The sequence below is a fragment of the Pagrus major genome, chromosome 22 (assembly GCF_040436345.1).
Source record: "Pagrus major chromosome 22, Pma_NU_1.0".
NCBI classification, from domain to species: Eukaryota; Metazoa; Chordata; class Actinopteri; order Spariformes; family Sparidae; genus Pagrus; species Pagrus major.
In genome coordinates this window covers 20,886,497-20,911,134 of record NC_133236.1, presented here as the reverse complement: position 1 = coordinate 20,911,134, position 24,638 = coordinate 20,886,497, and the positions used below count along the sequence as shown (strand labels likewise).

The 24,638-nt window shown below is 44.5% G+C and overlaps 1 protein-coding gene across 4 annotated transcripts in view; it reads right to left on the bottom strand.

Annotated features, from left to right (window-relative positions):
* LOC141017849 (disheveled-associated activator of morphogenesis 1-like) overlaps positions 1 to 24,296 on the bottom strand; it is a 79,367-nt gene extending 55,071 nt beyond the window's left edge. For all 4 annotated transcript variants that reach the window (XM_073492628.1, XM_073492631.1, XM_073492630.1 and 1 more), the window contains exon 1: positions 24,193 to 24,296. The gene's annotated coding sequence lies outside the window, so the exon portion shown is untranslated. The remainder of the gene's footprint in view (positions 1 to 24,192) is intronic.
* Between the last annotated feature and the right edge of the window lie 342 nt (positions 24,297 to 24,638).

The window sequence follows — 24,638 nt, the reverse complement described above, 5'->3', positions numbered from 1 at the left end:
AGATGACACACATGCACACACACACACAGTATCTCAACATTTCAACTATACTTAATGATTATCTTTTCATTCATTCAAGCCAGGAACTCACACAGAGACAGACAGACGACAGACACACACAGAGACAGACAGACGACAGACACACACAGAGACAGACAGACAGACAGACAGACAGACAGATGACACACAGACAGGCAGACACACAGATGACAGACACACACAGACAGATGACAGACAAACACAGAGACAGACACACAGATAACACACACACAGACAGGGAGACGACAAACAGACAGACGACAAACACACCCATGCTCACAGACAGACACACAGAGACAGACAGACAGATAACACACACACACACAGACACACACACACACAGAGACAGGCAGACGACAAACAGACAGACAGACGACAAACACACCCATGCACACAGACAGACACACACACAGACACACCCATGCACACAGACAGACACACACAGACACACACACAGATGACAGACACATATGCACACACATACACACACACATGAACACACAGACAGACACATGCACACAAACAGACACACATATGCACACACACACACACACAGACAGATAGATGACAGACACACACACACACAGACAGACAGACGACAGACAAACACACAGACAGACAGACGACAAACACACCCATGCACACAAACAGACACACACATAGACAGATGGCAGTCACACACACACACACACACATATACCTTTATATTATTTATTTAATAATTTTTAATAAAATAATTCAGTATTAATCAATTAATATTAATTAACTGTTGTAATTAATATTGATGTTTTTTAAATTTATTACATTCATAAAAAATATATATATAAATCATGAACTGCAGCAGAGTATCATCGTCTGGACTCTGTGTCAAGTGCATTTCAGCCATCTCATTTGACAAATCCCCTTGGAGACAGATGACAGAAAACACGGGAGGACTCTGATTGGACAGTAGCGTGTGTTTTTTTTTTTGGCCTTGATATAATCACTGGTCCGGCTCTGCTCGTTCCCCTTTGAGCTCGTCGTAGGTAAGTGACAGTCATGTTTTACAGTATAGTACGGTAGCATACTGAAATTGTTCATAAAAGTGGATTTTGTTGAAGCTAGACATTACTATCTCTCCCATGATCACGAGTAGTCATGATTTCGGAAAAAAATGTTAATGGTCGGTCTGTTTCAGCAATATTAATGCGGAGGTACTTGGGTCCAGATTACCGAGTGGCCAAGCTAACTGCTAACGCTCCGCTAGCGTTAGGCTAGCGGAGCGTTAGCAGTTAGCTTGGGTAGTCGGAGCCCAGTAGCTCCGTCCGACCGCGGTTAGCAAAGCTATAGGGCTCCATACGTACAGAATGTGTCTCTCTAGCTAACAGTAACGGGGCTCCGTCAGTGTGTTTCAATACAACAATATTTAAGACGAGCTAACGGCGCTACTCGCCTCTGGTATATGAAAGATGACGCCGCGCTTTAAGCTAACAGCGGTGACTTTGCGTTTTCTATTGACAAACGCTAACCGGAGCGAAAAGCTAACTGCGCTAGCTGTGCTAACATCCGTACATCTACCTTATTGAAGCTAGACATTATTGCCTCGTCATTGTCGTTAGGCTGATGTTTATGGTCGATATGTTTCTATATAAGAAAACTGAGCTAAAGGCTAAAACATTAGACCGAGATAGATGCTAAGTGCGTGAAGGTTGCCCTTTGTTCTCTCGTGGCGGTAACGGTAGCCAGTCTTCTCTCCCGGTGTGAACTGTACTGTCATGAATACATCCTTAACACAGATATGATTTTTAATAGGAGATATTACACTCGTGGCCCCATACGTACAGAATGTGTCTCTCTAGCTAACAGTAACGGGGCTCCGTCAGTCTGTTTCAATACAACAATATTTAAGACGAGCTAACGGCGCTACTCGCCTCTGGTATATGAAAGATGACACCGTGCTTTAAGCTAACAGCGGTGACTTTGCGTTTGCTATGGACAAACGCTAACCGGAGCGAAAAGGCTGCCCTTTGTTCTCTCGTGGCGGTAACGGTAGCCAGTCTTCTCTCCCGGTGTGAACTGTACTGTCATGAATACATCCTTAACACAGATATGATTTTTAATAGGAGATATTGCACTCATGATTTTGGGATTTCAAAAAAGGTTTTCTTTTTTAGTTTTTCTGTTTTTTAATACAACAACATTAGCACAAGCTGAAAGCTGTATTTTTCATCTGCTTGTTTAGTTTGTCACTAGTAATTTAATACTCCCGCCTGTCCACCGAAAAACACATTCCTTCTTTTCCGTGTTAGTTTGATTGTCTGTCTGTGATAAAATGTGATTAAATGTTTTTTGATGTAGTTAGAAAAGTATAATACTTAAATGTATTATACACTTTTACAACCTGCCTTCATTAAATAGCATAGGAAGCATTTTCATACGTGACTATTTTTGCTTTTGGGAATAAATGTGCATTCAGATGTTGGTAAAATCTCATAGAGTTGATGAAGTTAATGCTGTTTGTACTTGTGTAGTATATTTATTGTCTCATAGTAATTCTTTGTTTTGACAATACTGTGTAGTATGAATTCATGTAATATTAATTATCATTTATAGTCATTATAATATAGAATTATTTAAAAAATACTGTGCCCAAAAACACACACATTATGACAAGTACAGATGTTTAACGTGTGTCTCTTATGCTATTAGGTTGTTGCTAATACTGACTTGTAACATTTGAGAGACACTTATCTTTTTATTGCATTTTCTCTTTCAGATTAAAGGGTTCCTGTGCTTCATTGAGAGTCAGCGCCATCTTGGATTTGTTGCCCTCAACCTGAAGAGCAGTATCAGTGCATCACCGCATCACCCACACACAGTCACCATCCTCACCCACTAACATTTCATTTTATATATAACACATTATATTAGCTTGTCTGCAGTTACACAGCTTTACATTAGGTAGTTTAGCTTTAGGTCACTGAACCCACTAACACTTGGAGAAGGATTTCTCTTGTTTTCTTTGTCTCTGACTTCTGTAAGCAGGATGCCCAGGAAGTCCAGACGGTCCGTGGCGGCGAAGCAGCGCTGGGCTAGGCTCGACCTGGAGGAGCCGAGGTCTTCCCCTGCCCCCCTGGAGGTACTTACACAGTAGATAAGCTTGTGTGTCGCAGTGACAACTGTCTGCATGAAAATTGAAATGTTACACCTATTGCTTTCTCCTTTTTAATGCTGAGTTCTGTATGTCTTTCATGTTAATGTTTCATCAGACGGTGTCCCCCCCGGCTGGAGAGGAGCCTTCCAGAGGGTCAAGGACCAAAAGGACCAGGAAGACCCACCCCCCCTGCTCCCGCGCTCCAGTTGGCAACGTATGCTCCCACCCCTCTCTCTCTCTCAGACACGCACATGCACAGAAATTGTCTGAGGTTTAATGTGTTTGAAATGTTTGAATTACTTTAAATGTTTTATTTTGTTTTTACTTGTTTGTCTTTATGCTTGTTGTTGTTATGATTTCATATTATTTTATGTTTATTTTTGTATCTGTCATCAGGTGGTTGGCTCTTCACCCCCAGCCCAGCCTTTCTGGAGCCCCGCTCGTGCCGAAGTTCGTGCACGTAAGTATACACCTGTTTTATCCCTAAATGAAAAATAAATGAATTAATCATCAATATTACACTTTTTAAGATGGTTTTCATGTACTTTTTTACTGATATAAACGAGTGATTGTTGATATTTCCTGGTAAGCTTTCCTTCATTAGTTTTACCCCCTTTTTTTAAAAAAAAAAATCTGTTTTGTCCTTTACTAAACAGGCCGCGGTACTGGTTACCGCCATCGGGTGCTGCGGTGGCCAACTTCTGTGCTCACCGGACGGAGCCACAAGTTGGTCATCCCGCCGGAGTCTCCTGACAAGAAGGTGCTATTATTGTCCACTTTATGAAGGAAGTAATTGATCTTGAGAGGGATTAATGATTTTCATGCTAAACAAATTGTCTTTGTTGTTGCAGTTTGTTCTGATTGTCGGGGACTCCCACCTGCGCTCCCTCGTGGACGGCTTCGTCGCCATGCCACAAGGGAAGTATAGCTTTGGTTTTATGTCAACCCCTGGGGCCCATGCCGCTGAGCTGCGGACTGAGGTCCTTCATGCTGTTGTCCCTCGGAACCCTGATGCTGTCTGTGTTCTTGCCCCCAGCAACAACCTGACGGCGAGCAGGACGGTGGACGAGGCAGCCCTCGACTACGCCCAGTTCCTCGCTGCTGTGAGGAGCCGCTGGCCGGAGGTAAGCATTTATTTATTTTAGGCATAGACACCTTGTTTATCTGCGTAAATTTTTGAAATGGGAAAGAGAGGGGGTGTGACATGCAGCAAAGGGATTCCAACCAGGGTCCGCTGCGTATCTGGCATGAGCTCTAAACAATCGACTACCTGCGCGCAGTCGGTAAGCTTTTATTTCGTGTCTCGCTTGTCCTGTATTCTTAGTAGTTTAACAATAGAAGTACATTGACTACTCTAATAAGAGTAATTGTATGAGCTTTTTAAAAAATAATGTGTACTCAATGTGATTTGTGATTTTGAATGAAACTGTCAATTGGTGTTTTCTAACATTTTGTTCTCTGCAGGTCTTTGTGCTGGACTTCCCCCCTCGCCTGACGGAGGATGAGGAGCACCAGCGGGCCCTCCGTCAGGAGTACCACCGCGTGGCGGCTCGTATGGGTATGTAAAACTATCTCGTTAAATAAGAAAAAAAAATGTCCTTCCAAATGTCTGTGAGGAACATAAAGTCATAATACATGTGTGGATGTTGTAATGACTCACTTTTTTTTTTTCTTTTTTACATTTTAGGTGTGAGGTACTTCTCTGCTGAGGAGTACTTCCCTCGTACGCGCCTGGATTTGTGGAGCACAGACGGCGTAAGTACAATTATCTACGTGTGATTGAAAAAGTCTAATTGTCTGATTTCTTGTGTGGTCAACACGAGCTATGCTTTTTAGAGTTGAACTTTGTCTGTAAATGGATTTGTCATGTCTGCAGGTTCACCTGAGCGACCGTGGAGGGATGGCCATCCTCGCCGAGCTGCTGTGGACCTCCACGGAGCAGTTCCTCGGGACACCGCCACCTCCTCCTCCTCCCCCGGTGTCTCCTACCCCTTCGCAGCCGCTTAGGAAGGTTTCTCCTAAGCTGGTTGTGGAGGGAGAGGTAGGTGCTCCCGTGTCTCCTGACCCCTTCCAATGGAAGGTCGTTGGTCAGAGCACCAAGGTTAGTACGTTTTTTTTATTTCATTGTACTATCATTTGTGTTTACGTGTGTTTGTGTATATTATGGTCAACAGGTTAACAGTCGTACCTAAAAAGCACCCATTTAATCAAATATGTCCTGTGCTTTCCCACTCGCAGGTTCCCGATCAGGCCAGCGTGCCTCAGCAGCAGGTGACTAATTTTTCTCTTTTTTTCACAACGAGTTAACTGGTTAGCATTTAATAAACTTTGTGTATTTGACCACACAAGTATTCACGTGTCTTGTGTTTTGTTTTTTTTCCTCTTTCACAGGAGAAGGAGTCCTTTCTCCCACTGAACCCAATGTTGTTCAGTAGCGCGAACCTTCGTGCTATGGAGAAAGTGTCTCCTTCTCAGCTGTCTGACGTGGCGGGCGTCCTGTCTCCTCCGGCGCGCAAGAAGGTAAATGGTCTGACATCTCTTAGCTCTATTATAAAGTTTGTCCTCGTTCCCTACAGTTATTGGTGCTATGTTTTATTTGACGGTGCAGGTGGCCTCCCCAGCGGCAGCCAGGCGTCGTAGGACCGCGGACGGACGCCCCCCTCGCAGCCAGTCTCCTGCGAACAACGTAAGTTACACAACTGACACGCACTCTGTGTTTACACTTGAAACGGTGTCTTGGTGGAGACACAACTACATTGTTCCCTCTGTCTGAATTTTATATATTTGTTCTCATGTGTCAACAGCTGGTTGGATCCCCTCCAGCCAGGCTGTCCCGGAGACTGGAGGACGACGCCCCCTCCAGCCCGGTTCCTCGGTCCAGGACCACGGACGGACCGCCCCCTCGCAGCCAGTCTCCTGCGAACAACGTACGTTACACAACTGACACGCACTCGCTGTTTACACTTGAAACGGTGTCTTGGTGGAGACATAACTACATTGTCCCCTCTGTCTGAATTTTAATATATTTGTTCTCATGTGTCAACAGCTGGTTGGATCCCCTCCAGCCAGGCTGTCCCGGAGACTGGAGGACGACGCCCCCTCCAGCCCGGTTCCTCGGTCCAGGACCACGGACGGACCGCCCCCTCGCAGCCAGTCTCCTGCGAACAACGTACGTTACACAACTGACACGCACTCGCTGTTTACACTTGAAACGGTGTCTTGGTGGAGACATAACTACATTGTCCCCTCTGTCTGAATTTTAATGTATTTGTTCTCATGTGTCAACAGCTGGTTGGATCCCCTCCAGCCAGGCTCTCCCGGAGACTGGAGGACGACGCCCCCCCCACCAGCCCGGTTCCTCGGTCCAGGACCACGGACGGACCGCCCCCCCGCACCCAAACTTCAGCAACCAACGTATGTTACTCTCTGACACAACGGACACAATCTCACACAGAACATACACTGAGATGTGTGAAGTTTAACATGTTTGTTCTCATGTGTCAATAGCTGCTTGGATCCCCTCCAGTCAGGTTGTCCTGTAGTTTGGGTGATCCGGCGACCCCCTGCTCCTCACCGGCTGCCAAGGTAAATATTATTCCTATTGAATGAAGTTCATAATGTCGTTAAAGTCTTCTTTTTACTGAATTGTTGTTGTTGTTGTTGTTATTTGTTCTCAGTTGGCCAGGATGAAGACCCATTCACCGGCTGGACCATCACACAGCCCTAAAGCTGCAGCCCATCCCTCTCCTCGCGCAGCGAAGGTATTGACTCGGCAACTGACACACACAACGTTAACTGTAAAATCAGCTGTAACTACATTACAGTGGTTCATTTAACATCTCTGACACCATTATCTTTCTCTGCAGTTGACAAATGTCAGTGAGTAATTGAAATAGATTTGGAAAACTTGCTGCGTTGTGTTGCCTCATGTCTAAATATTAACTGCTGTTTATGGCTTGTCACAGACCGCCTGGTCACCCTCGTCGACCTGCTGGCCCTGGATCGTTGAGGACGGACTCGCCACCGCTCATTCCCCTTCCAAACAGGTAAGGACATTTACATTCGGGTTTATCGTGGGCTCAATAAAGTGTTTGTTCGAGGGAAAAGTGTGGTTTTCTTTCATTTGAAATGCCAAAAAATTATTAAGGAAATGGAGAGAATTAATATGTTTATTATACAATTATTGTTAACAATAATAAAACAAAATATAATTACAACCAAAATAACTGAACAAGTAGTTTGACACGATTTTATCAATTGTTTAAAGATGAACTCTAGTAAGGTTTTCTCAAAATTATTATCTTGGTGAGTTAACATCTTGAAGTGTCAATGTGGTGAGTTAAAAATTTCAGTTGCTTTTTAACCCTTTTTAATGGTAAAACAAAAAAAACCCAACCCAAAACCAACCTGTTTGTGTGTATGTATGTATGTTCAATTTATTAGGAAAATTTGGTGGAAATAATATTGTATAATTGGATAGTTATTAATTTAATGTAAGCTGCAGAAGGTAAAATGATTTTAGTAACATTTCCTTAAATTGTCAGTATGCTATGAGTAGTATTTGAAACACTTAGTTACTACAACTAATATTAATGTTAAATAGGCCTATGATTATGCTAATAAGTAATCCTTTATGATATTGATTATAATTTATCTTGTATTTCAGGTGCCGGTTATTGCGACTGTTAGGGCCAGTCATAGTCAGAGTGACATTAGGTACAGGAAGTTCTCCAGGAACCACCAGTGTACCTGCATGTCCCTGACTTTTCTTGCGTTTCAAAACCAGGGCTGTCGGTTTAACACTGCTGCCCTCGATAGAGTGCTGGCAAAGGGAGATTCCCTTTACGTAGGTGTAAAGAGACAGCTGATCCGTACAAAAACATTCCGCAGTGACCATCTCACTGTGGAAGAACTGCCAAAACAAGTCCTGACTGACACAGAGGTATGTAGTGTCCACATGCCTGAGATCAGGTGTGGACTTTTGAAAGCTAGTGAAGGCCAGACTTGGTATCTGCCCCTAGCCACACAGTTAGAGTGTCTGTCAGGTGAAGTTAATCTGGCTTTAATCATAGTTAGTCCGGAGTGTATTGCAGTTTTCCGTGACCAATCAGGCAGGTACGGTGTGTTTGATTCACACTCGAGAAACGCGGTAGGCTTACCTTACCCCCACGGAACTGCAATTATGAGGACGTTCTCAGAAATTGGTGACTTGGCTGACCACCTGCACAAACTCTTTGCGAATCGCGGACCTTCTGCAAGTTACGAGTTTGTGCCGGTGTCATTTGAAGCCGTTGGTTCCAGAGAACGCCCTCAGGCATCTCCTGCGGACAACGTATCCAGGACAGCTCTCCCACCAGCAGCAGAGCCCGTCCTTAAGACGGCTCGAGCGCGACCACCAGAAGAGCCCGTCCTCAAGACGGCTCGAGCGCGACCAGCGGCGGAGCCCGTCCTCAAGACGGCTCGAGCGCGACCAGCGGCGGAGCCCGTCCTCAAGACGGCTCGAGCGCGACCAGCGGCGGAGCCCGTCCTCAAGACGGCTCGAGCGCGACCAGCGGCGGAGCCCGTCCTCAAGACGGCTCGAGCGCGACCAGCGGCGGAGCCCGTCCTCAAGACGGCTCGAGCGCGACCAGCGGCGGAGCCCGTCCTCAAGACGGCTCCTGCACCAGCAGCAACGGACTATTTAAAAAAGCTGCCAAAGCGTCAGCGAAGAAGAGCGACGCGGAAAGCCAGCAGAAAACACACGTCTGTCAACATGTCTGGTGAAGAAAAAAGGAAAAAATCGCAATATGAAAGGAAAAAATACAGCACCTGTCCGGAATTTAGAAGAAACAAACTCCAAGGACAACGGAGAAGATACGCCCAAGACGGTCTACCTCAGAAACAGCGGTCCTTCAGATGTTACAAAGACAAGAAAGTTCAAGACAAGAAGAAGGAAAAAGTCCTCCGAAGATACAGAGAAGATGCCACGTTCCGCGCCAGACAGAAGAAGGTCATGACTGACAGATACCAGTCAGATACAGCGTTTCGGAGGAGACACAAATTTGGCATGTCTCAGAGATACAACACCGATCAAACCTATAGCCAAAAACTAAAGCAAAATTTCAGTATTCGATACCACACTGATCCGGAATTTAGACGTCGTTTCAATCAACGTTGCAACCGGCAGAGAAAAACCAAATTGGACACCAATGCTGCCTTTAGTGTGTTTTACAAGATGCGGAAAGCTCTAAAAATCAGACGCAAATACAGAGAAATTGTGCACCGCCGCCCCAAGCCCCTGATTGATCCGGTGATGGAAGTAGCCATAGCCGTCTTTCGTGAGTCCATTAGCCATGGACCCACATACATTTGTACGGTTTGTCACAGAGCCATGTTTCCTAATCAGGTCAAACAATGTAAAAGACAAAAATATAGAGAGCACGCAAAAGTGGCGGCAGCATGCTTAACGAGGAAATATGTTCACTTTTGCGACAGCGAGTGCTCTAGCCCTTGCTCTGTGACACAAGAGAGACTGCGTGAGTGGATATGCGAGACCTGTGACAGCCACCTTGGCAGAGGACGCATACCACCCATGGCAGCCGCAAACAATTTAGAGTTGGCGCCCATCCCCACAGAATTGGCTACGCTTAATATGCTTGAGAGGCAGCTGATTTCCAAAATCCTTCCCTTTGCTAAAATTGTTGCTCTGCCAAAAGGCCAACAGAGAGCAGTCCACGGAGCTGTTGTGTGCGTTCCAGCAGAGGTCCAATCAATTGTCAACAGTCTCCCAAGGCCCAGAGCAGAAGCGCAGCTGCTTCAAGTCAAATTGAAAAGGCATATTAAGTACAAAGGTTACCAGCACTTCTACACCGTCGACATGAAGAATGTGCTGGCTGCCCTTGCAAAATTGAGAGAAACGCATTCAGAATACCAAAACGTGTTTATCGACGAGACTGCCACTTTTGAGGGTCTGCTCGAAGAGGACGAGCCGCGACAACGAGAGCAGCCCGGCATCCCAGACGACGACTGGGATGTAGATTTGGAGGAATTCTTTAGCAGTCAAAATGAACCGGCACCGTTCCAGGCAGCTGAGGAAGAGCTGAGACCGCAGCCCAGCTCAGAAGAGGAGCCCATCCCGGAGGACGACAGGGACGTACAATCGGATGATGTCTTTCGTATCGAGGAGGAGCCGAGACGGGAGCCCATCGGCGAAGAGGAGCCCGTCAGTGAAGAGGAGCCCAGCATCCCAGAGGACGACGTCGACGTAGATTTAGAGGAGATCTTTAAAATCGAAAACGAACCGGGACAGTCGGAGGCGGCCGACGAGGAAGAGGAAGAGGAAGAGGAGGAATTGAAACCAGGCCTCTCCCTGGACACTTGCATGCAGCCCCCCGACATTGCACAGGAAATCCTTTCCTACGGCGACGGCGTATTTAGCGTTGCCCCCGCGCAAGGCAACAAACCGGTCGGTTTTTTCAGCGTACCCAAATTAGAGGCCATGGCTTTTCCTGTGCAATTTCCGACAGGAGAGAACACGTTAGACGAAGCTAGAAGCGTCTCCCTGTCCCCGAGCCTTTATTTTAATTGTAGGCTCTTTGCTGCAGACACGCGTTTTGCAAGTGACCAGAGTTACCTTTTCTTTGCGCAGTTTGTTACCGAGACACACCTCGCGACCAACAGTATGTCTATACAAATGCGCAAAGGAAAGTCCAAAACCAGAGACGGCCGTAGGATCAACAGCGTCATGCTCCAAGACAAGGACGAGGTCGAACGGCTCGTTATGAACCAAGACGCGACCAGGTTCATGCAGCCTCTTAGAGGCACTCCAGCCTATTGGAACAAAACCCTCAGAGACGTCCACGCGATGGTTCGTCAAATTGGAAAACCGACATTTTTCGCCACGTTCTCTGCTGCGGAGATGAGGTGGCCCGAGTTCATAGGGGCCATCACAGCTCAGCAGGGTGAACGACAACAACAACCGTTTTCAGATTTGGATTGGAAAGAAAAATGCGACATTCTGCGAAGTAACCCCGTCACAGTAATGCGCATGTTTGAAAAGAGAGTCGAAGCTCTCATGACAAGCCTCATCCTGTCTCCCGCGCAGCCGATCGGCGAAGTAGACGACTATTTTTATCGCGTCGAGTTCCAAGCCAGGGGAAGCCCGCACATCCACATGCTGATTTGGATCAAAGATTCGCCTAAATTCGAAGACGCCTCCGATAGGGAAATTATGGAATTCATAGATCGGTACATCAGTTGCAAAATGCCCGACCCTGACAAAGATCCGGAACTCCACAGAATAGTGTCAGAGGTTCAGGTGCACAGCAGGAAACATTCAAAGTCCTGTAAGAAGGGTAATGTAGCCTGCAGGTTCGGCTTTCCAAAATTACCGATGGATAAAACGTTCATCACCAGGCCCCCCACCATCACTTGTTACCAAAGAGAAGATCAAGACGACGCAGACTTCGAAGCGGAACTAGCGGAGCAGAAAAAGGCCCTCGCCGACAAAAGGAAATTGGCTAAAGAAACGCTCCAACCAGTTAGAGATCTGCTTATGGATCCGGCCGCTTCGTTCAGCAGTTTGACAGACTTGCTTTGCCGGTGCAATTTGACCTACGACGAATACATGACCGCCGCGCAGCGCCTGGCAAACAGCAATGTCGTGATGCTGAGGCGCCATCCAAACGATTGTTGGGTTAATGCCTACAATCCCGATTTGCTGAGAGCGTGGAACGCAAACATGGACATCCAATACGTCATAGACGACTATAGCTGCATCATGTACATGATGTCGTACGTGACCAAACCGGAACACGAGATGACGGAATTTCTCAACAACGTCATCAAAGACGTCAAGCAATCTGACGTCAATCAGCGCGACGAAATGAAGCAAATTATGCAAGCCTACGCCAAACACAGAGAGGTCAGCGCTCAAGAGGCCGTAGCTCGTACCTGCAGCTTACGCCTCAAGAAGTGCTCCCGATCCGTGGCCTTTATTCGGACCGACGAGGACGGCGTTAGAATGAGTCACCCCATGGGTAGACTAGAAAAAATGGACCCGCAGTCGGAGGACGTATGGATGTCGGGGTTGCCTGAGAAATACGTTAACAGACCTCGCGATCGAGAATTTGAAGGCATGTGCCTGGCCGAGTTTGTGTCGGAGTACAGGGTGCTCTACGGCCATCAAATAGAAAGCCCGAACGCAATTTTACTTTTAAACGATCAGGGATATATCCAAAAGAGAACCGTGGGAAAACCGTCGATCATTAGATTCACGCGCTTCTCTGAGGAAAAACATCCAGAAAAATTTTACAGACGGCTGCTGAAGCTTTATCTGCCACATCGATCCGACGCCGATCTGACAGATAACGCGCACCCCACTTACGAAGCCTTTTACAAGTGCGGCGAGAAGTGGGGTATGTCAGTAGAGCAAATAGTGGGGCGCAACAAAAAACGATACGAGGGCCAAGGGAAAAAATTGGACGCCGCGTTTCAACAGCTGGAGATGTGCGGTCCTCTCGTGAACGCTTGGAACTCTTTTGCGCCCGAAGTGGAAGTGGAGCGGCTGGAGTGCATGGCGGAATGTGAACCTCGCGATCGGGAGCATGACGGCGAAGACGTCCCGGAATTCGGCACTAGGCAGGACAAGGGGAGCTCCGTTCCTAAGATAGAAGCTCCAAAGTTGAGTCCCGACGTCGTCCTCAAAATGTTTCAGGGTCTCAACGAGACTCAGGCTTCCGTTTTCTACAGCGTTCGACAGTGGTGCTTTGAAATGGTCTGGGGCCACAGTCCAGAACCGTTTTATTACTTCCTGTCGGGAGGGGCTGGATGTGGCAAATCGCACGTCATTAAGTGCATTCACCACGAGGCAACGAGAATTCTGCGTGAGCTCCCGAGATTTCGGGACGACGCAGACATGTCCCAACCCGCGGTGCTGCTGACCGCGTTCACGGGTACGGCGGCATTTAACATATCTGGCAACACGTTGCACTCGCTTCTCAAATTGCCGAGGTCCTTGAAGCCACCTTATCAAGGTCTCGGAAATGCACTGGACGAGGTCAGAGCCACGCTGGCGAACGCTGAGATTCTCATCGTCGACGAGATATCCATGGTCTCCAAAGAGCTGTTCGCCTACGTTCATTGGCGATTTCAGCAGATCAGGGGTAATCGGAAGCCGTTCGGAGGCATGTCTGTCCTCGCCGTAGGTGACTTTTACCAACTGCCGCCACTTGGTAAAGCCAAGCCGCTGTGTGTGTACGAGGAGGCCGAGTTTGATCTCTGGAAGGATAACTTCAAAATGGTGACCCTGACGGAGATCATGCGCCAGAAAGACGATCGAGCTTTCGCCGAACTCCTGAACCGTCTCAGGGTGAAGCAAAAGCAAGATCCTTTGTCGGACGACGACAGGCTCCTGCTTACACAGGCAGTGGCTGATAGTCAGCATTGTCCAGCACAGGGTCTCCACATCTTCGCCACAAACAAAGAAGTCGACCGTCACAACGCCGACATCGTGACTGCCTCCTACGGGAATGCGATTGGCATTGCAGCTCGCGATTTTAGAAAAGACCCCACAACTGGCTGCATGACGTTTGTGTCTGGGCAAATTAAAGGACACAAGCGGGACTTGCCCGACAACATAATGGCGGCTCAAGGAGTACGCGTTATGTTGATCCGAAATTTAGACGTGGAAGACGGCCTTGTGAACGGTACATTTGGAACCGTTTCGAACATTGTCACCGAAGACCCACAAGGCGTGAAGATGATCGGACTCCTGCTGGACAATCCTACGGCGGGACAGAGATTCCGCAAAAAAATGTTAGGTCCCTCAGATCGCTCGGTGTACATCGAGAGATCTGAGGAGAACCTAAGTAACCGCAAGGGGGTCGTTCGGCGCCAGTTCCCCCTCAGGTTAGCGTTCGCGTGTACGACGCACAAAGTTCAAGGAATGACCGTGCCCTCGGCCGTTGTGTGTCTGAAGCGCGTTTTCGAGCCCGGCATGGCGTACGTCGCTCTCAGCCGCACAACGTCGCTTCGAGGTCTCACCATCCTTGACTTTGATGAGAAAAAAATTTACGCTGACCCCAAGATCAAGACGGCTCTGGAAACCATGCCTCAAGCGTCTTTCCAGAGCTGTCGACCCTTGTTGACTCTGTTGAAATCTGTAAAGCAAACTCCAAAGGTTTTGACGATCGTCCACCACAACACCCAGGGTCTGCCGTGTCACATGGTGGACCTGAAATCGCATCACGAGCTCCGACAAGCTGACGTCCTCTGCCTCACGGAGACTCATTTGTCGGGCTCCTCTGTTGCTGACGATTTTCAATTGGAGGGCCACGCCGTGTTCACGCGTAGCAGGCGGCTGTCTTACAACACCTGCGTGAACATGGCCAAAAAAGAGGGAGGTGGAGTTGCCATGTACTGCAGAGACACCGTTCAAGCAGAGCCTCGCAGGTACATGCAACACGTCACTGATTTGGAGTTTGTTGTCCTTAAAGTTGAGGCTCCGGTCAAAGTGCTAATAGCGACTGTGTACAAACCGCCAAGTTTTCAACTGGGAATCTTTCTCCCAAACTTGGAAAAGCTCTTGGACTCATTGGAAATATCAGATCAGCAGCCCATCGTCGTTTGTGGCGATTTTAATGAGGACCTACTTTCAAAAGGCACCAAAACTATTCGAGATTGGTTTCAGTCCAGAGGCTACACTCAATTGGTAGTTGATTCGACGACCGAAAAGAACACGCTGATTGACCACATTTATATTTCGCGTCCCGATAAATGTCTTCAATCGGGTGTTCTCCAAACCTATTACAGTTACCACAGTCCAGTTTATTGCGTTTTGACTGACCAGTAGCCTCTCCAGCCGTAATGTCAAAGACCTGTTGTGCCACGTTTTACAGTGTACTTGTAATGTCAGCTAATTATCAATGTTAAATTATGCCTTCATCTGTTTAGTCTTGTTTAGTCTAATGTAATTGTTTTATATATCAGTGTTACAGTGGCGTGTCTTGGCTGGAAATACTTTATGTAAATGTCTTTTTATATATGTGTTTGTGTATTTATTTTAGAATGGGGTCAGCATTTTTTTCTCATAAGCTAAATTTGTAATTATTAAACTAATAATTATGTACTTGTAATTATGTATATTATGTACTGTAATGATGTATTTAATTTAATTATGCAATGTATTTTTTTTATTGTAGTTTTGTTTTTTGTTTTTTTTCTGCTGGGTTGTTGTCTCCACTATGTTGCAGGGAGGAAGCTGAAGATCCAGCTGAGATGCAGACCAAGCTGCATGTCTAACCAGGTCCATCACAAAGTAAGGGTCATTCTCTCTCTCTCTCTCTCTCTTCTTTTTTTTTAAAGTGATTCGCTTGCATCGAGTCATTTCACTCAATCATGATTTCTTTGTCTTTCTAGGATGATCCGGTGAGAAAGACCCCCAGAGGACTTCAGCAGATCTCTCTACAGCGAAGACAACAACCCAGAAGAAAAATAAGGGAAGTAAGATTTGGTTAAATTCTCAACTTTCACTTCAGTCTTTGAAACCTGTAACCAATTTGTCTTTTAAATCTGACATTTACAGACAGCAGGAAGAAGACCTCCAGAGGACTGCAGCAACAATAAGGGAAGTAAAATTTTGATATATTCTCAACTTTCACTTCAGTCTTTGAAACCTGTAACCAATTTGCCTTTGAAATCTGACATTTACAGACACCGGGAAGAAGACCTCCAGAGGACTGCAGCAACAATCAGGGAAGTAAAATTTTGATATATTCTCAACTTTCACTTCAGTCTTTGAAACCTGTAACCAATTTGTCTTTGAAATCTGACATTTACAGACACCGGGAAGAAGACCTCCAGAGGACTGCAGCAACAATCAGGGAAGTAAAATTTTGATATATTCTCAACTTTCACTTCATGTTTGAAACCTGTAACCAATTTCAGTTTGAAATCTGAAATTTACAGACGGCAGGAAGAAGACCTCCAGAGGACTGCAGCAACAATCAGGGAAGTAAAATTTTGATATATTCTCAACTTTCACTTCAGTCTTTGAAATCTGTAACTAATTTATGTCTTTTTAATCTGGCAACATTTATACAGATGGCGGGAAGAAGACCTCCAGAGGACTGCAGCAACAATCAGGGAAGTAAAATTTTGATATATTCTCAACTTTCACTTCAGTCTTTGAAATCTGTAACTAATTTATGTCTTTTTAATCTGGCAACATTTATACAGATGGCGGGAAGAAGACCTCCAGAGGACTGCAGCAACAATCAGGGAAGTAACATTTCGGTAAATTCTCAACTTTCACTTCAGTCTTTGAAATCTGTTACTAATTTATGTCTTTTAAATCTGGCAACATTTATACAGACAGCAGCAAGAAGACCTCCAGAGGACTGCAGCAACAATAAGGGAAGTAACATTTCGGTAAATTCTCAACTTTCACTTCAGTCTTTGAAATCTGTTACTAATTTATGTCTTTTAAATCTGCCAATATTTATACAGACAGCAGCAAGAAGACCTCCAGAGGACTGCAGCAACAATAAGGGAAGTAACATTTCTTTAAATTCTCAACTTTCACTTCAGTCTTTGAAATCTGTTACTAATTTATGTCTTTTAAATCTGGCAATATTTATACAGACAGCAGCAAGAAGACCTCCAGTGGACTGCAGCAACAATAAGGGAAGTCAGATTTTCGTGAAATTCTCAACTTTCACTTCAGTCTTTGAAATCTGTTACTAATTTATGTCTTTTAAATCTGGCAACATTTATACAGACAGCAGCAAGAAGACCTCCAGAGGACTGCAGCAACAATAAGGGAAGTAACATTTCGGTAAATTCTCAACTTTCACTTCAGTCTTTGAAATCTGTTACTAATTTATGTCTTTTAAATCTGCCAATATTTATACAGACAGCAGCAAGAAGACCTCCAGTGGACTGCAGCAACAATAAGGGAAGTCAGATTTTCGTGAAATTCTCAACTTTCACTTTTATCACTCCAGGAAGAAGGCCTCCTCTGCTTTTTTTGAAAAAAAAATAAATGTTATCTCTGTTACAAAATGACGGTGTATGTCTGTTTATTTATGTTCCAAGTTTAGTTTTAGTTTGTAACAAATTCCATAGATGAAGATGCTGAGAATGAATGGTAGGTGGTGAAATGAATACATTGTAGCATTGCATTGTAGTATAGTATCATAGCATTGGCAATCCTCATTTCTCATTGACAATGAATGGGGCTGTGTGGAAAAAAATGAAACTTTCTTTTTCAAAAATCAAATCATCAATGTACATGGGGTTCACACGCGCACACACACAGACATGCAGCGCAGCACATCCCACTCTCGCGATTTCCCAACGGGAAATTGTCTAGTGTTTCTATTACAACTCCCTCTGTCTAACTTTCGGTACTTAACTCATCCCGCACCGTTCAGCGCACACAAACAAAAAATATATCACCGCGTGCGGCTCGATCTGACTCGGTATGCTATTATTTTTATCTTCCAAAAATTAATTTTTCGCGTCGTAAGACGCGAAAACCTTTTCCATAAGCAATGAATGGGATGAGGTCAAAAAACTTGCAAATCTTCCACCTCCTTCAAACATCTCCCGCTCTGCCCCACATTGACCTACAAACTCCATTCCAACTTTAAAACGTAGCCACGGGTCTTGTCTATGTAAGTTGTATTTGAAGTTTTTTCGCACGATGTTTCGTTTTTGACCTATGACCCTTGGTGAGCGGTGAGCGATTTTGGAAGAAATCTGGAGTTTATAATGGGTGTGTATTGCGGAATGTTCGTGCAGAGCCTGCTGACAGAGTGAGGGGAGACTCTGAAAAACTCTCACAACTTTTGTCTTTCTCTGATGACCGCAGCCACAAATTTCACAGTAGGACAGTAATTTTTTCACCAAAATGTAGCCACACTTGTCTTCTTTCTCACAATGTGTCAACTTTTTCTGTGGGATTTACGGTTTTTCCTTTATCTGCCTCTGACCGACAAGAGTACCTGTCAACTGCTCCATTTACTCCAATGTTAATCGGGAGGAGGATTTTTCAGGATTTTCCAAACTGCACCTGTTTTGAACTCGCTCCTATTACCACATTTTAGAAGCTAGGACCACAAAAAATTCTGGCTGTGTTCTTTAAGGCCTTTCTGGCTTGATGGTGAAGAAATTTTGCCGATATCATGTTTGGTTTTGAAGATATAGCCCTCTTTTCACGTCCTACATGTGAGCAGAATTCACTCTCAAATCAGCTGTCAGCTGTGCTCACAGGCTGCTGGACAACCATCACCGTGGCAACCCAGCTCAACTGGGCCCACAGACAGAGTGAATGGGACTTTCAAAACACAAACAGACTCACACAGGCACGCACACACACACACACACACACACACACACACAGACTGTCTGTGTCTGTCTGTCTGTCTGTCTGTCTCACTGACTGACTGAAACACAGAGACAGACACATACACAGAGACAGACAGACAGATAACACACACACAGACAGGGAGACGACAGACAGACAGACGACAAACACACCCATGCTCACAGACAGACAGACACACACAGACACAGACAGACACACACAGACAGACACACACAGCGACGGGCAGGCAGGCAGGCAGACGACACAAACACACACACAGACAGACACACACAGCGACGGGCCCAAGCGCACATCCCACTCTCGCGATTTCCCAACGGGAAATTGTCTAGTTTGAAAATAGTCAGTCTAGCTCTGAAATATTTGCTGCTGGAAGTGACGCGATCAAGGGCATCACATTCTGATACAGGCCTAAAGCAAAGAACAAAAACACAACATATACACATTTTAGAGAGATCAGTCTCCTCTTGAACTTGGCTGTCTCAATACCGATTAATTAAGGAATTGTCCATTAATTTAATAGTTGACAACTAATCGATTAATCGTGGTAGCTCTACCGGAAACCAAATGATTAATCGAGAAATTAATCAGCAGGTTAATTGAAATTAAAAATAATTGTAAGATGGAGCACTAGTGTGGACTGTAGCGTAGGCATGGTGACAAAATCCACTAACATGGTATGACAATACATATTAAGATATAGTGAAGTCTCTGGAAGATCCCTTAGGACAACATGTTTGCAGTGCACACCCATCATGTCTTAATACATTCAGACACAAAAAAAAGATACAGATACCATGATATACAGTATGTGTTATGGCACAATCACTGAGATATGTGTATTGTCTTTTGTCATATGTCATATTGCTGACCCACTTCTGTGGAATGAGTACAGAGAGGGGACCGAGTCAGGTGACTATGGAATGTATACTAACTGGATTTGCAGCTTTCTCGTTTTCTTTTTACTGACAGTGCAAAATCAATCATACATATTTCAGTAAGCAAACATCCACTAACTGCTTAAGTAAAGACATTAACACTAACGCATGTGAAATACTTGAACAAGTTTCCACAGCAACGTTATTTATGTCCCTAATGCTGCCCCAGTATGCTAAAAAGATTGTTGATTATAACATCTGACATCTTAAATAAGGATGAACATTTTCATTATCCTCACTGGGAAAACAGTCATTACAGAGCTGTGGTTCAGCACCTGCCTCTGTACATTAATGCCACCACAACATCCAGGAACCATGCTGACATATGGAGGGCTCAGCTGTGTTACAGCCACTCCTAAATGACACCCACCATTGAAAAAATAATTAGTCTATACCTCCCCCCTGTTGTTGCTGCTGTCGTTTACTCTTTCACTCTGTAGTGCTCAATGTGGGCCAACCAGGGAGGCAGCCCCCCCACACCCTCTACTACTGCTGCACTGCCAGTGAAACGCAACACTCAGTTCATTAACCCAGTTACCCGAGAGAGCTTCAGAAGGGTTTGTGTGTGCTGACGGACAGAGGAGGACCAGGTACAATAAACTGCCACTGTTTATGGACTGACAACTGTCATGTCATTGCTTTACTCTGTAGAGGAAGAAACTGAACAGAAAATGTTTGCCAGTTTTCATCAGTTTATAAGGATGACCAATGACCTTATAATATCAAATATTTGCCAATGCTCTCAATGCCAGCTGTAGCAGTTTTCTACTGCCATTCACTGATATATTGTGACGTCTGTGGTTGGTGAAAGAACTACAGGAAAAGGGGCTGAGCTGGTGTTAAGTTTCATTCATAACGCCTACAATTGAATTCTAAATCAACATTTGCCAGTCTATTCTTTCTGTTTAAGCCATGTATTTCTGCACAGTTGCAGATAATGATTATGCTACGCTGATATTATTATTATTATTGGTTTCCAACGGTGGCTGCTTGGATTGTTTCCAACTTGAGTGATCCAAACCTTTACAATAACTTGAAAGCGTTGAAATGTCGAAAAATCTAACTTAACAGGAAAAAACTGATGGTTTTCATACTGTGTATATTTGCTTATCTACGCTATTGATTTCTAACCATGTTAATTTTATTTAAAATATGCATATATTTCAAGTTTATATCAACTTTCGTGTCTGTCAGGACATAATATTTTGTGTAATTATAAAAAAAAAAAACTAGGTGGTCAATATAGTTGATAATAATGATAATTGTGTACCACTGAAACCCTTATCCCAACAGATACAATTGACGGTTGTGCTCCGGTTCTTCACCAGTGCCAACTGAAACGGAGACACAATGCTGCAGTCAGTTTCTCCAAGAGCAGTTTTTGTTGAATTCTGTTTCCATCAGCAACACAGACAGTGTTCGTGTCTGGGACAACAGCATGAAGAGAAAAGTCAACAAACGACCAGTGCCAGCAAAACAAGACAGTAGCTGCTGTAGCCGAAGGCTGTACATGTGTAAAGGAAGCAATGAAATAAAGCTGACTGGCATGGCCGCTAACAGCTACTAATGTGCTGAACTAACACAGAGCAACAAGCTTGTCAAGGTACATGTGATGCCTGTGTTTGCTGATCTGTCAGGTGAGTGGACATTAGAAGAACTTTAGGCGAGGGCTGCAGCCAACAATTACATCAATGTTGATTAAGTGATTAATCGTTAAGTCTATAATTTGTCAAAAAAAGTCCAAAACCCAAATTTGTGATTTTTTTATGTGACTTGAATACTGCATGCACATGTGACAGTCTGTCAGGACAACACAGTCTTATGAACAGCTTAAAATGAGGTTATAGTTTAATCTGAATATACTTGCCACAAATTGCAAATCTGCCAATACTTATTCCACTACCATATCTGGGATAAGTCATTATCAGCCAATAATACTGGCCTATGGTTATATATCAGTGAGGCTCTAACAGAAAAGCTGAGAGCAAAAACAACTTTGGAAATCATGCAATTACAACACAGACTTAACCATCTGCAATGTGCACTTATTCAGACAACCAAGGCACGCAATGCAAATGTCAGGGCCTGTCCAGGCTGATCTGCAACCAGCCAACTCCCTGTCTGAGCATTAACACTGTGGACAAAATAACAGCGTGGTACATCATGTAAGACTTCTCCCGTGTTTACAGTGAAAACATGTCTGCAGATCACACCACAGCAGTAAGCCCTCTCACAAGGCAGTGGCCCATTACAAGCACACACAGGCCCCTCAATGATTTAGAGCATTTTAATTCTCGGGAATGCGAGCCTTTTCTGATAAGCGCCTAACTGGGAATAAGCCTACCGCCGGCATGGTTATGCTGTGATAATCTCTGTGTTGTGCTCTCTGACTGACCTGTGACTTCATGGCTTTCTCAAGTGAGTCCCTCCACTTCTCAGCAAAGCGATACAAGTGAATATTAACTCAGAACAGGTGAAGTATCATGTGTCTGCCCGGCCCGAGAGGCCGGTCCTTTTATCAAGGGTAATGTGGCCATGGCCCCTTTATGAGGGCTACGCAACTGTGCATGAACTCAATTAATCAATCAAGGATGGGAAAAGATGATCAACCCCAAATATAAAGAAAGTTAAAGTATTTTGTTTAAGGTTATAAGTTGTTGCTATCCATTATATGTTTCACAGCTCAAATCTTAAAACTTTAAAGGCAAGATAAAAGTTATCAAGCATCTGTGGACGTGTGTGTCTACAGATTACAGACTCACTGATAAATACGCCATGCAGATAAATCTGACAATAATATTAGCTTAGTGCAGTTATATCAGTATATGCACATGCACAAGTAATTTAGGAGTGATTCCATAATGTAGTTTATCGACTGAAGACCACTGACAAGGTTATTTTACATCTGTAAATGGCTGTATGGACATGTATTGTGTAAAGCGATATAGCCTAAAAATATTACAATATCATAAGAGAGAGCCTCTTATAATAGACCCTGACCGATTTATCAGTTGGCCGATTTTATTGGCTGATATTGGCCCTGTGAAGAGGAAGCTTGTTGATAGTTTTGTAGCCTACTGAAATGATCGAAAACAACATGGGACCAAATGACATCACGCCAACAAGGTGCACTTACAAGCTTCTAAGAAACAAGAGCATAAATAGGGCCTACATTAAATAGGAGAGGTCGCATCACAATGTAATACTAGAAAACATCTCTCTCTCTTTGTGTTTCTGTGCAGAGCGTGTGTGAACGTCAGTCGACCGGAGGGGTAGAATGAGGGCAGATTGTCCACAAATTAATCGATCAAGGATGTTGTCGTTCTCTCAAAAGATAAAAAAGAAAGGTAAAATAATGCAAAAATGAGTCGCCAAATATACCTGGGCAGCCTGCCCAAGTAAAGTCTACGCGTGGGAAACACCGGTATCTGCGTACATGTTGTCTGATACGTGCAATTTTTTTAGACTATTCTTTCTTTCTTTCTCAGAACATTATGCAGTCACTTTGGACAATAAAGTTCATTTTTAAACTGTAAAATATCCTGCCTCCATTTTATATCTTTGTCACAAGTGTTTGGTAACCACATCTGAGTAATCATTGCTCATAATGTGCAAATATCGGCTGATAAACCCCAATATGTGTATCAGCATTGGCTCCAAAAAGCGAATATCGGTCTGGCATATAACCCAGCCTTAGGTCAGGCTACACTATACTGTGTCAAACAGTTAAATAGAGTCCAACCAATACTTGTTTTTGGGGCCGATACCAATACTGATATTTGGAAGTGAAAGAATTTTGATAGATACATCGGCCGATATACGCAACGATCCCTCAAACATGACTATCAAACACTGAAAAAGATATTTAATGGAGGTGGGATATTCTACAGTTTAACAATGAACTTTGTTGACTTAAATAAGAACAGTGAACTTAAAAAAATACACATACTGTGAATTTAATAATCAGAAAATACCCCGAGCATCTTTTTCTGCATTATAATCTCTAAAAACAAGAGTTTTAATATCAATATGCCGATACCGATATATCTGTGATAAGCCAACATCGGTCGATAATATCGGCCAATATATCAGTCGGGCTCTACAATTATTGTTAACCAAAGTTACCTTGGATGCCTTTTCTCTGCCTGCCATCCCAACATGCATTAATATACAAAGATAACACTGCTCTGCTTACCTGTATTGTGTCAAAAACCCAGAAAGATTTTTTTTTTTTTTTTTTAATAAACATGACATCTTTGCCAGTGAATGTAATGACTTTTTAAATAACTTTTCCCCACTTTCCAAGGAGAGCCCAAGGACCCTCTCCCAGGGACCCTGGAGGTTCCCAGTACGGACAGCCGTCTGCTTCCTCGGGGTTTTAGCTAGGTGGAGGCGGTTGCTTCTGCGTGGACAGGTCAACCGACGCCACAGACACACGGAGCTCACAAAACAAATACAGTTTGCAAACGAGATGCAAATGTCACCCGACCTGTCCTGTCTAGACCGAGCTCGGGCCGCTGAATCTCTCTGCGGAAGCTCGGGAAATTCAACAAAAGCCGCTAAAACTCGCCGCGGCTAGCGTTGATGCTGGCTGTTGTACCGACTGGCCGCACCGGTACGGAGGTCACCACCAACAACGCAGCCAGACGGCCCGGTGTGGCTCTGCTTCTACGCGTGTATTGTTTCGAGCCTGTTATGTAAAAGAGTTTTGTTCTCACCTCGTCACGATGCACATTTCTCTCGTTAACTGTGTCCGCAAGTCCATCAGGTAGGCAGAAAAGTAAAGCAACAGAAGAAAAAAAAACGCTCTCAGTCCAGACGGCACGGAGATGATTCAACAGACTGGTTGGCCCGGGCTGCTCGTGATGTCATCGGTTTACTCGAGCTGCTAGTGCGCATGTGCGGTTGCTCTGTTAGTCCAGTGGTTCATGGATGTTGTAGTAAACGATGCTTTTCAAGACCAGAGCTGACTTTATATGCTATATGCTGTCATTCTTTTTTTTCCACATTATATTTGTTGGAATTTTCTTATTTTATAACATCCCATCAAAGAAACTTACTGTAACGATACAACAATCATACATTACAGAGGTACACACACATTTAACTTGCACCGCTATTGGTTAGGATACAAATAAAACAAGATTTTTCCCTACATTGTTTA